Source organism: Pelophylax lessonae (genome assembly GCF_965119305.1).
Source record: "Pelophylax lessonae genome assembly, chromosome: 12".
NCBI lineage: Eukaryota > Metazoa > Chordata > Amphibia > Anura > Ranidae > Pelophylax > Pelophylax lessonae.
In genome coordinates, this window is record NC_138779.1 from 96,382,717 (window position 1) to 96,395,435 (window position 12,719).

At 42.2% G+C, this 12,719-nt stretch overlaps 1 protein-coding gene across 1 annotated transcript in view; it reads right to left on the reverse strand.

Moving 5' to 3' along the window:
• The window catches only part of LOC309568200 (ferritin heavy chain B-like), a 74,075-nt gene extending 61,562 nt beyond the window's left edge, over positions 1 to 12,513 (reverse strand). The window contains exon 1 of the mRNA XM_082273835.1: positions 12,391 to 12,513. The gene's annotated coding sequence lies outside the window, so the exon portion shown is untranslated. The remainder of the gene's footprint in view (positions 1 to 12,390) is intronic.
• Between the last annotated feature and the right edge of the window lie 206 nt (positions 12,514 to 12,719).

The window sequence follows — 12,719 nt, forward strand, 5'->3', positions numbered from 1 at the left end:
AATCTGATGGGGTTGGGAAATCTGATAGAACACCAGAAATGACGTAGGTTGGAAATTCTGATGGGGTAGGGAAATCTGATAGAACATCGGAAATGAGGTAGGTTGGATGATCTGATCAGGTATGGAAATCTGATACAACACTGGAAATGACAGAAATTACATAAGTAGGGAAATCTAATAGAACACCGGAAATTACGACAATGACATAGGTTGGAAAATCTGATGGGGTTGGGAAATCTGATAGAACACCGGAAATGACGAAGGTTGGAAAATCTGATGGGGTTGGGAAATCTGATAGAACACCGGAAATGACGTAGGTAGGGAAACCTAATGGAACACCGGAAATTACGAAAATGACATAGGTTGGAAAATCTGATGGGGTTGGGAAATCTGATAGAACACCGGAAATGACAGAAATTACATAGGTAGGGAAATCTAATAAATCTGAAAGAACACCGGAAATGACAGAAATTATATAGGTAGGGACACTGGAAATTACGGAAATTACATAGGTAGGGAAATCTAATAGAACACCGGAAATGACGTAGGTTGGGAAATCTGATGGGGTAGGGATATCTGATAGAACACCAGAATTGACAGAAATTACATAGGTAGGGAAATCTAATAGAACAGCGGAAATAAAGGAAATGACATAGGTAGAACACCTGCTAGAACAACGGAAATGACGTAGGTTGGAAATTCTGATGGGGTAGGGAAATATGATAGAACACCGGAAATGACGAAGGTTGGTTAATCTGATGGGGTAGGGAAATCTGATAGAACACCGGAAATGACGAAGGTTGGAAAATCTGATGGGGTTGGGAAATCTGATAGAACACCGGAAATGACAGAAATTACATAGGTAGGGAAATCTAATAAATCTGAAAGAACACCGGAAATGACAGAAATTACATAGGTAGGGAAATCTAATAGAACACCGGAAATGACGTAGGTTGGGAAATCTGATGGGGTAGGGATATCTGATAGAACACCAGAATTGACAGAAATTACATAGGTAGGGAAATCTAATAGAACACCGGAAATGACATAGGTTGGAAAATCTGATGGGGTTGGGAAATCTGATAGAACACCGGAAATGACTTAGATTGGAAAATCTGACGGGGTAGAGAAATCTGATAGAACACCGGAAATGACGTAGGTTGGTTAATCTGATGGGGTAGGGAAATCTGATAGAACACCAGAAATGACGTAGGTAGGGAAATCTAATTAAGAACACCGGAAATGACAGAAATGACATAGTTAGAACACCTGATAGAACACCGGAAATTACGTAGGTAGGGAAATCTGATGGGGTAGGGAAATCTGATACAACACAGGAATTGACAGAAATTACATAAGTAGGGAAATCTAATAGAACACTGGAAATTACGAAAATGACATAGGTTGGAAAATCTGATGGGGTAGGGAAATCTGATAGAACATAGAAATGACGTAGGTTGGAAATTCTGATGGGGTAGGGAAATCTGATAGAACACTGGAAATGACGTAGGTTGGGAAATCTGATGGGGTAGGGAAGGGAAATATGATAGAACACCGGAAATGACGTAGGTTGGTTAATCTGATGGGGTAGGGAAATCTGATAGAACACCGGAAATGACAAAGGTTGAAAAATCTTATGGGGTTGGGAAATCTGATAGAACACCGGAAATGACGAAGGTTGGAAAATCTGATGGGGTTGGGAAATCTGATAGAACACCAGAAATGACGTAGGTTGGAAATTCTGATGGGGTAGGGAAATCTGATAGAACATCGGAAATGAGGTAGGTTGGATGATCTGATCAGGTATGGAAATCTGATCCAACACTGGAAATGACAGAAATTACATAAGTAGGGAAATCTAATAGAACACCGGAAATTACGACAATGACATAGGTTGGAAAATCTGATGGGGTTGGGAAATCTGATAGAACACCGGAAATGACGAAGGTTGGAAAATCTGATGGGGTAGGGAAATCTGATAGAACACCGGAAATGAAGAAGGTTAGAAAATCTGATGGGGTAGGGAAATCTGATAGAACATCGGAAATGACTAAGGTTGTAAAATCTGATGGGGTTGGGAAATCTGATAGAACACCGTAAATGACGTAGGTTGGTTAATCTGATGGGGTAGGGAAATCTGATAGAACACCGGAAATGAAGAAGGTTAGAAAATCTGATGGGGTAGGGAAATCTGATAGAACATCGGAAATGACTAAGGTTGTAAAATCTGATGGGGTTGGGAAATATGATAGAACACCGGAAATGACGTAGGTTGGTTAATCTGATGGGGTAGGGAAATCTGATAGAACACCGGAAATGACGAAGGTTGAAAAATCTTATGGGGTTGGGAAATCTGATAGAACACCGGAAATGACGAAGGTTGGAAAATCTGATGGGGTTGGGAAATCTGATAGAACACCAGAAATGACGTAGGTTGGAAATTCTGATGGGGTAGGGAAATCTGATAGAACATCGGAAATGAGGTAGGTTGGATGATCTGATCAGGTATGGAAATCTGATACAACACTGGAAATGACAGAAATTACATAAGTAGGGAAATCTAATAGAACACCGGAAATTACGACAATGACATAGGTTGGAAAATCTGATGGGGTTGGGAAATCTGATAGAACACCGGAAATGACGAAGGTTGGAAAATCTGATGGGGTTGGGAAATCTGATAGAACACCGGAAATGACGTAGGTAGGGAAACCTAATGGAACACCGGAAATTACGAAAATGACATAGGTTGGAAAATCTGATGGGGTTGGGAAATCTGATAGAACACCGGAAATGACTAAGGTTGGAAAATCTGATGGGGTTGGGAAATCTGATAGAACACCGGAAATGACTAAGGTTGTAAAATCTGATGGGGTTGGGAAATCTGATAGAACACCATAAATGACGTAGGTTGGGAAATCTGATGGGGTAGGGAAATCTGATAAAACACCGTAAATGACAGAAATTACATAGGTAGGGAAAACTAATAGAACACCGGAAATTACGGAAATTACATAGGTAGAACACCTGATTGAACACCGGAAATGACGTAGGTTGGTTAATCTGATGGGGTAGGGAAATCTGATAGAACACCGGAAATGACAGAAATTACATAGGTAGGGAAATCTAATAGAACACCGGAAATTACGGAAATGACATAGGTAGGGAAATCTGATAAAACACCGGAAATGACGTAGGTTGGAAAATCTGGTGGGGTAGGGAAATCTGATAGAACACCGGAAATGACGTAGGTAGGGAAATCTAATAGAACACCGGAAATTATGGAAATGACATAGGTAGAACACCTGATAGAACACCGTAAATGACGTAGGTAGGGAAATCTGATGGGGTTGGGAAATCTGATAGAACACCGGAAATGACAGAAATTACATAAGTAGGGAAATCTAATAGAACACCGGAAATTTCGGAAATGACATAGGTAGAACACCTGATAGAACACCGGAAATTATAGGTTTGATATTAAACGTGCCAATCCTAGAGTTTGCTACATAGAAAATTGTGGAAGATTGGGAAGGAAGGATTTTCCAGGCACATAAATTACTTAAAAGCAATTTTATTCAAATTCCATAACATATAATATTGGGGAAAGGAAACAAATGATCACAAGACAAAAAATTGAAAATATATATGAAATAAAATTGACTGGAACCAAAATTGGCTGAGCAGTCAAATAAGTAACATACAGTAGTTCTACTCGGTATAGTCATGCATAATTACAATGTTATTGGTCAAAAAATGCGACTATAAATACGTGACGAAAAATGCTGTCAGAGGTCAATCCAATGGCAAGCACTATCCTGTATATACTCAGATAATGGTGACAAAGAGTAATGGTTCAATTGCTCAACATGTTTCGCCTCATATAGAGGCTTCGTCTGGAGCCTACTTGTAATTAGAATGGATAATTCTGTATATTTGTTATGCAGGACAAACGTCACCTCAGAAACATGATAATTAATAACGATGGGACACATGGAGATATGCTTCTATAGTTGTAGTGTTTGGTGGCACCCAGGCTTTACCACCCCTGGGCCAGTCCCTTTGTTATGATACCGAGCTCTGTACTTATCCATGAATGTCCCTTCGTTATTAATTATCATGTTTCTGCGGTGACGTTTGTCCTGCATAACAAATATACAGAATTATCCATTCTAATTACAAGTAGGCTCCAGACGAAGCCTCTATATGAGGCGAAACATGTTGAGCAATTGAACCATTACTCTTTGTCACCATTATCTGAGTATATGCAGGATAGTGCTTGCCATTGGATTGACCTCTGACAGCATTTTTCGTCACGTATTTATAGTCGCATTTTTTGACCAATAACATTGTAATTATGCATGACTATACCGAGTAGAACTACTGTATGTTACTTATTTGACTGCCCAGTCAATTTTATTTCATATATATTTTCAATTTTTTGTCTTGTGATCATTTGTTTCCTTTCCCCAATATTATATGTTATGGAATTTGAATAAAATTGCTTTTAAGTAATCTATGTGCCTGGAAAATCCTTCCTTCCCAATCTTCCACAATTTTCTATGTTCTATCAGATTTCCCTGCCTATGTCATTTCATGTGTTCTATCAGATTTCCCTACCTATGACATTTCCAGTGTTCTATCAGATTTCCCTACCCCATCAGATTTTCCAACCTACGTCATTTACGGTGTTCTATCAGATTTCCATACTCCATCAGATTTCCCTACCCCATCAGATTTTCCAACCTGTGTCATTTCCGGTGTTCTATCAGATTCCCCTACCGCATCAGATTTTCCAACCTACGTCATTTCCGGTGTTCTATCAGATTTCCCTACTCCAGCAGATTTCCCTACCTATGTCATTTCCATCACTTCCCAGATTTCCCTACCTATGTCATTTCCGGAGTTCTATCAGATTTCCCTACCCCATCAGATTTTCCAAAATACATCATTTCTGGTGTTCTATCAGATTTCCCTACCCCATCGGATTTTCCAACCTAACTCATTTCCGGTGTTCAGATTCCCCTACCCCATCAGATTTTCCAACCTACGTCATTTCCGGTGTTCTATCAGATTCCCCTTCTCCATCAGATTTCCCTACCTACGTCATTTCCGGTGTTCTATCAGATTTCCCTGCCTATGTCATTTCATGTGTTCTATCAAGATTTCCCTACCCCATCAGATTTCCCTACCTATGACATTTCCGGTGTTCTATCAGATTTCCCTACCCCGTCAGATTTCCCAACCTACGTCTTTTCCGGTGTTCTATCAGATTTCCCTATCCCGTCAAATTTTCCAACCTACGTCATTTCCGGTGTTCTATCAGATTTCCCTACCCCATCAGATTTTCCAACCTACGTCATTTCCGGTGTTCTATCAGATTTCCCTACTCCAGCAGATTTCCCTACCTATGTCATTTCCATCACTTCCCAGATTCCCCTACCTATGTCATTTCCGGTGTTCTATCAGATTCCCCTACCCCATCAGATTTGCCAACCTACGTTATTTCCGGTGTTCTATCAGATTTCCCTACCCCGTCAGATTTTCCAACCTACATCATTTCCGGTGTTCTATCAGATTTCCCTACCCCGTCAAATTTTCCAACCTACGTAATTTCCGGTGTTCTATTAGATTTCCCTACCCCATCAGATTTTCCAACCTACGTAATTTCCGGTGTTCTATCAGATTTCCCTACTCCAGCAGATTTCCCTACCTATGTCATTTCCATCACTTCCCAGATTCCCCTACCTATGTCATTTCCGGTGTTCTATCAGATTCCCCTACACCATCAGATTTTCCAACCTATGTCATTTCCAGTGTTCTATCAGATTTCCCTATCTATGTCATTTCCGGTGTTCTATCAGATTTCCCTAACCCATCAGGTTTTCCAACCTACGTCATTTTCGGTGTTCTATCAGATTTCCCTACCCCATCAGATATTCCAACCTACGTCATTTCCGGTGTTCTATCAGATTCCCCTACCCCATCAGATTTTCCAACCTACGTCATTTCCCGGTGTTCTATCAGATTTCCCTACTCCAGCAGATTTTCCTACCTATGTCATTTCCATTACTTCCCAGATTTCCCTACCTATGTAATTTCCGGTGTTCTATCAGATTTCCCTACCCCGTCAGATTTTCCAACCTACGTCATTTCCGGTGTTCTATCAGATTTCCCTACCCCGTCAAATTTTCCAACCTACGTCATTTCCGGTGTTCTATCAGATTTCCCTACCCCATCAGATTTTCCAACCTACGTAATTTCCGGTGTTCTATCAGATTTCCCTACTCCAGCAGATTTCCCTACCTATGTCATTTTAATCACTTCCCAGATTCCCCTACCTATGTCATTTCCGGTGTTCTATCAGATTCCCCTACCCCATCAGATTTTCCAACCTATGTAATTTCCGGTGTTCTATCAGATTTCCCTACCCCATCAGATTTCCCTATCTATGTCATTTCCGGTGTTCTATCAGATTTCCCTAACCCATCAGGTTTTCCAACCTACGTCATTTTCGGTGTTCTATCAGATTTCCCTACCCCATCAGATATTCCAACCTACGTCATTTCCGGTGTTCTATCAGATTCCCCTACCCCATCAGATTTTCCAACCTACGTCATTTCCCGGTGTTCTATCAGATTTCTCTACTCCAGCAGATTTTCCTACCTATGTCATTTCCATTACTTCCCAGATTTCCCTACCTATGTCATTTCCGGTGTTCTATCAGATTTCCCTACCCCATCAGATTTTCCAAAATACATCATTTCTGGTGTTCTATCAGATTTCCCTACCCCATCGGATTTTCCAACCTAGCTCATTTCCGGTGTTCAGATTCCCCTACCCCATCAGATTTTCCAACCTACGTAATTTCCGGTGTTCTATCAGATTTCCCTACCTATGTCATTTCCATCATTTCCCAGATTTTCCAACCTACGTCATTTCCGGTGTTCTATCAGATTTCCCTACCCCGTCAGATTTTCCAACCTACGTCATTTCCGGTGTTCTATCAGATTTCGCAAACCCCATGAATAAAGGGCACTATTGTAAGTACACGTCAGCGTAAATAAAGGGCACTACCGTAATTACCCATGAGCATGAATAAAGGGCATTACCGTAAGTACACTTCAGCATTAATAAAGGGCACTACCGTACTTTACCTATCAGCGTAAATAAAGGACACTACCATAATTATCTGTCAGCATAAATAAAGGGCACTACCGTAATTACCCTTCAGCATAAATAAAGGGCACTACCATAATTACCCTTCAGCATAAATGACTTTACCATAATTACCTGTCAGCATAAATAAAGGGCACTACCGTAATTACCTGTTAGCATAAATAAAGGGCACAACCGCAATTACACGTCAGTCAGCATAAATAAAGGGCACTACCGTAATTACCCATCAGCATAAATAAAGGGCACTACCGTAATTACACATCAGCATGAATAAAGGGCACTAACGTAATTACCCGTCAGCATAAATAAAGCGCACTACCGTAATTACCCATCAGCATGAAAAAAGGGCACTGCCGTAAATACACGTCAGTGTAAATAAAGGTCACTACCGTAATTAACCATCAGCACGAATAAAGGGCACTACCGTAAGTACACGTCAGTGTAAATAAAGGGCATTACCGTAAGTACACTTCCGCATTAATAAAGGGCACTACCGTACTTTACCCATCAGCGTAAATAAAGGACACTACCATAATTATCCGTCAGCATAAATAAAGGGCACTACCGTAATTACCCTTCAGCATAAAGGGCACTACCATAATTACCCTTCAGCATAAAGGACTTTACCGTAATTACCTGTCAGCATAAATAAAGGGCACTACCGTAATTACCTGTCAGCATAAATAAAGGGCACAACCGTAATTACACGTCAGTCAGCATAAATAAAGGGCACTACCGTAATTACCCGTCAGCATAAATAAAGGCCCTACCGTAATTACACATCAGCATAAATAAAAGGCACTAACGTAATTACCCGTCAGCATAAATAAATCGCACTACCGTAATTACCCGTCAGCATAAATAAAGGGCACGACCGTAAGTACACGTCAGCGCAAATAAAGGGCACTGCCGTAATTACTCGTCAGCATAAATAAAGGGCATTACCGTAATTACACATCAACATAGATAAAGGGCACTGCCGTAATTACCCATCAGCGTAAATAAAGAGCACTACCGTAATTACCCGTCAGCCTAAATAAAGGGCACTACCGTAATTATCCGTCAGCATAAATAAAGGGCAATACCGTAATTACTCGTCAGCATAAATAAAGGCACTACCGTAATTACCTGTCAGCATAAATAAAGGGCACTGCCGTAATTACCCGTCAGTGTAAATAAAGGGCACTACCGTAAGTTCTCGTCAGTATACATAAAGGGCACTACCGTAATTACCCGTCAGCATAAATAAAGTGCACTACCGTATTTACCCATCAGCCTAAATAAAGGTCACTACCGTAATTTTTCCATCAGTATGAAAAAAGGGCACTACCGTAAGTATATGTCAGTGTAAATAAAGGGCACTACTGTAATTTCCCATCAACATGAATAAAGGGCAGTACCGCAAGTACACGTTAGTGTAAATAAAGGGCACTACCGTAATTACCGTCAGCATATTGAATGTAATGCATTTCTTGTATTTGTGTGCAATGCCAGTACAGTATGAACATGGGTAGGGTTTCTCCATGTACAGCGGCAGGGGTAGGGTTTCTCCCTTTACTCCAGTGAAGTGTGTGTGGGTGTGTATGGCGGGGGGGAATGGTGTGTGTGTGTGTGGGGGGGAGGAGTGTGTGTATGTGTGTGGGGGGGAGGAGTGTGTGTGTGGGGGGGAGGAGTGTGTGTGTGTGTGGGGGGGAGGAGGAGTGAGTGAGTGTGTGTGGGGGGGGGGAGTGTGTGTGTGTGTGTGTGTGGGGGGGAGGAGGAGTGTGTGTGTGTGGGGGGGGAGGAGTGTGTGGGGGAGGAGTGTGTGTGGGGGGGAGGAGTGTGTGTGTGTGTGTGTGTGTGAGGGAGGAGAGTGTGTGTGTGTGGGGGGGGAGGAGTGTGTGTGTGTGTGAGAGGAGTGTGTGTGTGTGGGGGGGGGGGAGTGTGTGTGTGGGGGGGGAGCAGTGTGTGTGTGTGTGTGGGGGGGGGGGGGAGTGTGTGTTTGGAGCGGAGGTGTGTGTGTGTGGGGGGAGTGTGTGTGTGTGGGGGGAGTGTGTGTGTGTGGGGGGGAGTGTGGGTGTGTGTGTGTGGGGGGGAGGAGTGTGTGTGTGTGTGGGGGGGAGTGTGTGTGTGTGTGGGGGGGGGGGGGGGAGTGTGTGTGTGTGTGTGTGGGGGGGAGTGTGTGTGTGTGGGGGGGAGGAGTGTGTGTGTGTGGGGGGAGGAGTGTGTGTGTGTGGGGGGGGAGGAGTGTGTGTGTGTGTGGGGGGGAGGAGTGTGTGTGTGGGGCTAAATTGTAAGAAATAATTAAAGTGTGTATGTATAGATTTAGCTAAAAATTTATATAAATTAAGGAATAATGGATTCATTGCTGTTTGGTCTGCAGCTTCCTGTGTACTGTTCCTGACTCCATGTGACCTCTGATCTTGATCCGGCTTGTTGTCTCTAACCTGTGCTTGTCTGCTTCCTACCCTGACCCTGGCTTGTCTTCTGGATTTCGCTCCTGCCTGTTGATCCTGCATTGCTGCTCTCCTGGTACCGACCGGCTTGTGACCCGATTACTCTGCTGCCTATCGTCTATGTCCTTCCTGCCCGATCATTACCTACCCGGCTTGTTTGAACCTGCACCCTGCTCATCCGGCCTGCTACAACTCCAGCCCAGCAAGCTCGCTCCCAGCAGTCTCATACCAGCCCGCTCACTGCAGCCACGCTACTACTGGACTGATTACAGGCACTTCTACGTCACCGTGCTCCTGTGGCCGCTGTCTCACTATCAGAGGCCCACGAGCTGGAGTTGTACGAGAGGCCCTCCTCTACACGTCAGACTCACCTACCAGGTACGTGACACATTTGTGTTAGGTACAGGGTTGCATGACCGTGCAACTGTCATTCAAAATGCAACAGCATACAAAGCTGAAAATTGGCCTGGGCAGGAAGGGGTGTAACTGCCCTGTAAGGAAGTGGTTAACTATTGAAACATGGGACTAAATATTCCATGGGTTATCATGCTCAGCTCAATGGTTTAGTGGTTAGTGTTCCTATCTATAAACACTGAGAGCATGAGTTCAAATCCCAAGTGTGCCATCACCTCCTTAAATTTTAGACAACTGTAAATAAATACTGAAACTTGGCAAATGCATAATTGCACCCTGCACATATGCGTGTCTGTTTTTTGAATATACATGACCATTGACATGCAATTTTAGGTGATGTAGCCAATGTATTACTATGTGGCAAAAAATAATGACACACAACTGTGAGCACACAGGGTGTTATCATGGTTGGGCCTTGAACTCATGACCTAGCAATCTTTGTCTATGAGCATAGACCACTACACCAAAGTGCTGAATACAAGCAGACATGCCTGAAAGTTTCAGATGAATAAAGAATGAAGATTGCTAATTAGACAGCTGTGTAGTCTGTTATTAGTAAATCTAAAGGTTAAAACACATAAGATACATAACTATACCTTAAAATTAAAATAAACCATAATAGATGACATATCTGTGCAATAGTGATTCAGAATAGACAAATCTCCTTTTATGAAAAACACAAAGGGAATTTGGTTAACTCAAACTCCGAATTCACTAAAGCACCTAGTTGAAGGTTTAACTCCAGCAACGTCACCTAATTAGGATGCTAATGAGTTTAGGCTGGAGTTATTTTTGGAGAAGTGAGCAGCTCTACTCCCTTATAGTGAATTAGGCCCTATGTAACACCTTTTATAAGAAGTGAAAAAATTATGTTTTAAGGATAATGCACTAGGCAGTGTGCCCTCTGTTTTACTTTATGGTTTCACTGTCCTACCACCTACCATCCCCTTACCCTAATTGAGAAAACATCAATTTATCTATATAATATACATGTAATTGTCAGGAACAACAATAAGAAGGAGGGGGCTCCTCCAGATGTTTCAAGTCATTGTAAAACCTCGTTTTTTTTTTCATTAAAAATAATAAACATGTTATATATATGTGTAATGGTTTTGCACAGAGCAGCCCAGATCCTCCTCTTCTCGGGTCCCTCTTTGGTGCTCATGGCCCCTCCCTCCTGTTGAGTGCCCCCACAGCAAGCAGCTTGCTATGGGGGCACCCGAGCCGAGCCAAAGCTCCTTGTGTCCATTCAGACACGGAGCCGCGACCAGGCTCCATCCCCTCTCTTTCCTCATTGGCTCACTGAATTTGATTGACAGCAGCGGGAGCCAATGGCATCGCGCTGCCATCTCAGCCAATGAAGAGGGATTGTCTTGGGCTGCCATGACTATCCTGCAACATCACTGGATCAAGATGGGCTCAGATAGGTATTAGGGGGGCTAAGGGGGGCTGCTGCACACAGAAGGTTTATTATCTTATTGCATAGAATACATTAGGATAAAAAATCATCTGACTTTACAACCACTTTCAGTTTCCCCCAACAACCCAAAAACATAGCAAAAAGCTAAGGGGCTTCTGATTCAAGGCTTCATGCACATGGATGTAAAAAACGCATTTCAAATTGGTTTTTATTACAGATTTGAATGAAGATATATTGTTTGTAATGGGGGCATGCACACAGGTGTGTAAACATGCACTTCATTCAGAATTGTAGCCAAAAAAAATCAGGTGTAAATGCATATAAACGCATGTATACATGAATACATAGATGCAAAGAGAACACTCTGGTATTGAAAAAAGTAGGAGAATGTAGAACTACAATTTTATTAATTTTAAAACTGTATCTAATGGCAAGCATTTTACTGATCATTGAAGGCCGGTTCACACCAGCATTGTACGTTCCTGTGCGATTCACGTTCGGTTCCATTTGAGCCAATTCATTTTGAATGGACTGGGCCACATCAAAAGCAGCGCATGTATGACTTTAAAAGAACACATTGCAACCAGGTCGCATGGTACTTCTAAACCATGTGATTAGATGCAGGCAAACTGCATTTGGAGTGTCGTTGACAATAACACTTGCTGTAGATTGCAACTGCAGTGCGTTTTGAATGTGGCGCGGGAAATGCACACTGTATTCTGGTGTGAACGGGCACTTATGTAGGAACTTTTGTGCCAGACGATGCTTGTCTATAAGATCAGTAAAATTCTTCTGAAGCCTTACTGACCCCTAGTTTATGGTAAAGTATATGAGCTCCCTTCTATTACAAGTCATTTTCTGCAAAGTGCTTACTGAACATGAATAAAAACAGAGTATTAAAAAATAGTCAGATATGGAAACAAGAGTGTCTAATTTGCTAAGCCTATTTTTCATTCAGTGAATTTCAGTTTTCTTCAATGTATAATGTACAACACCCTCCTTATCTTGCTCAGGTTCAGTTATACTGTAGAATGGCTTATCTCTTATCTCAGTTTGGCAGCACTTTCTAAGATTCTGTGCAGTCAGCATGTATTTGTAGTAAAGTCAAGGGTGGTAAACACTGTAATAATATGTAACATTTGTGAAGTGTTATGAAGAACAAGGGTCAGGCTGAGTTTTGTACTTTGAAGGCATACCACCACGTCAGGTCGGTGTTGGGCTAAGGCTTTAGAGATGCCTTTCTCAACCAGGGGATTCCCCAGAGGTTCCCA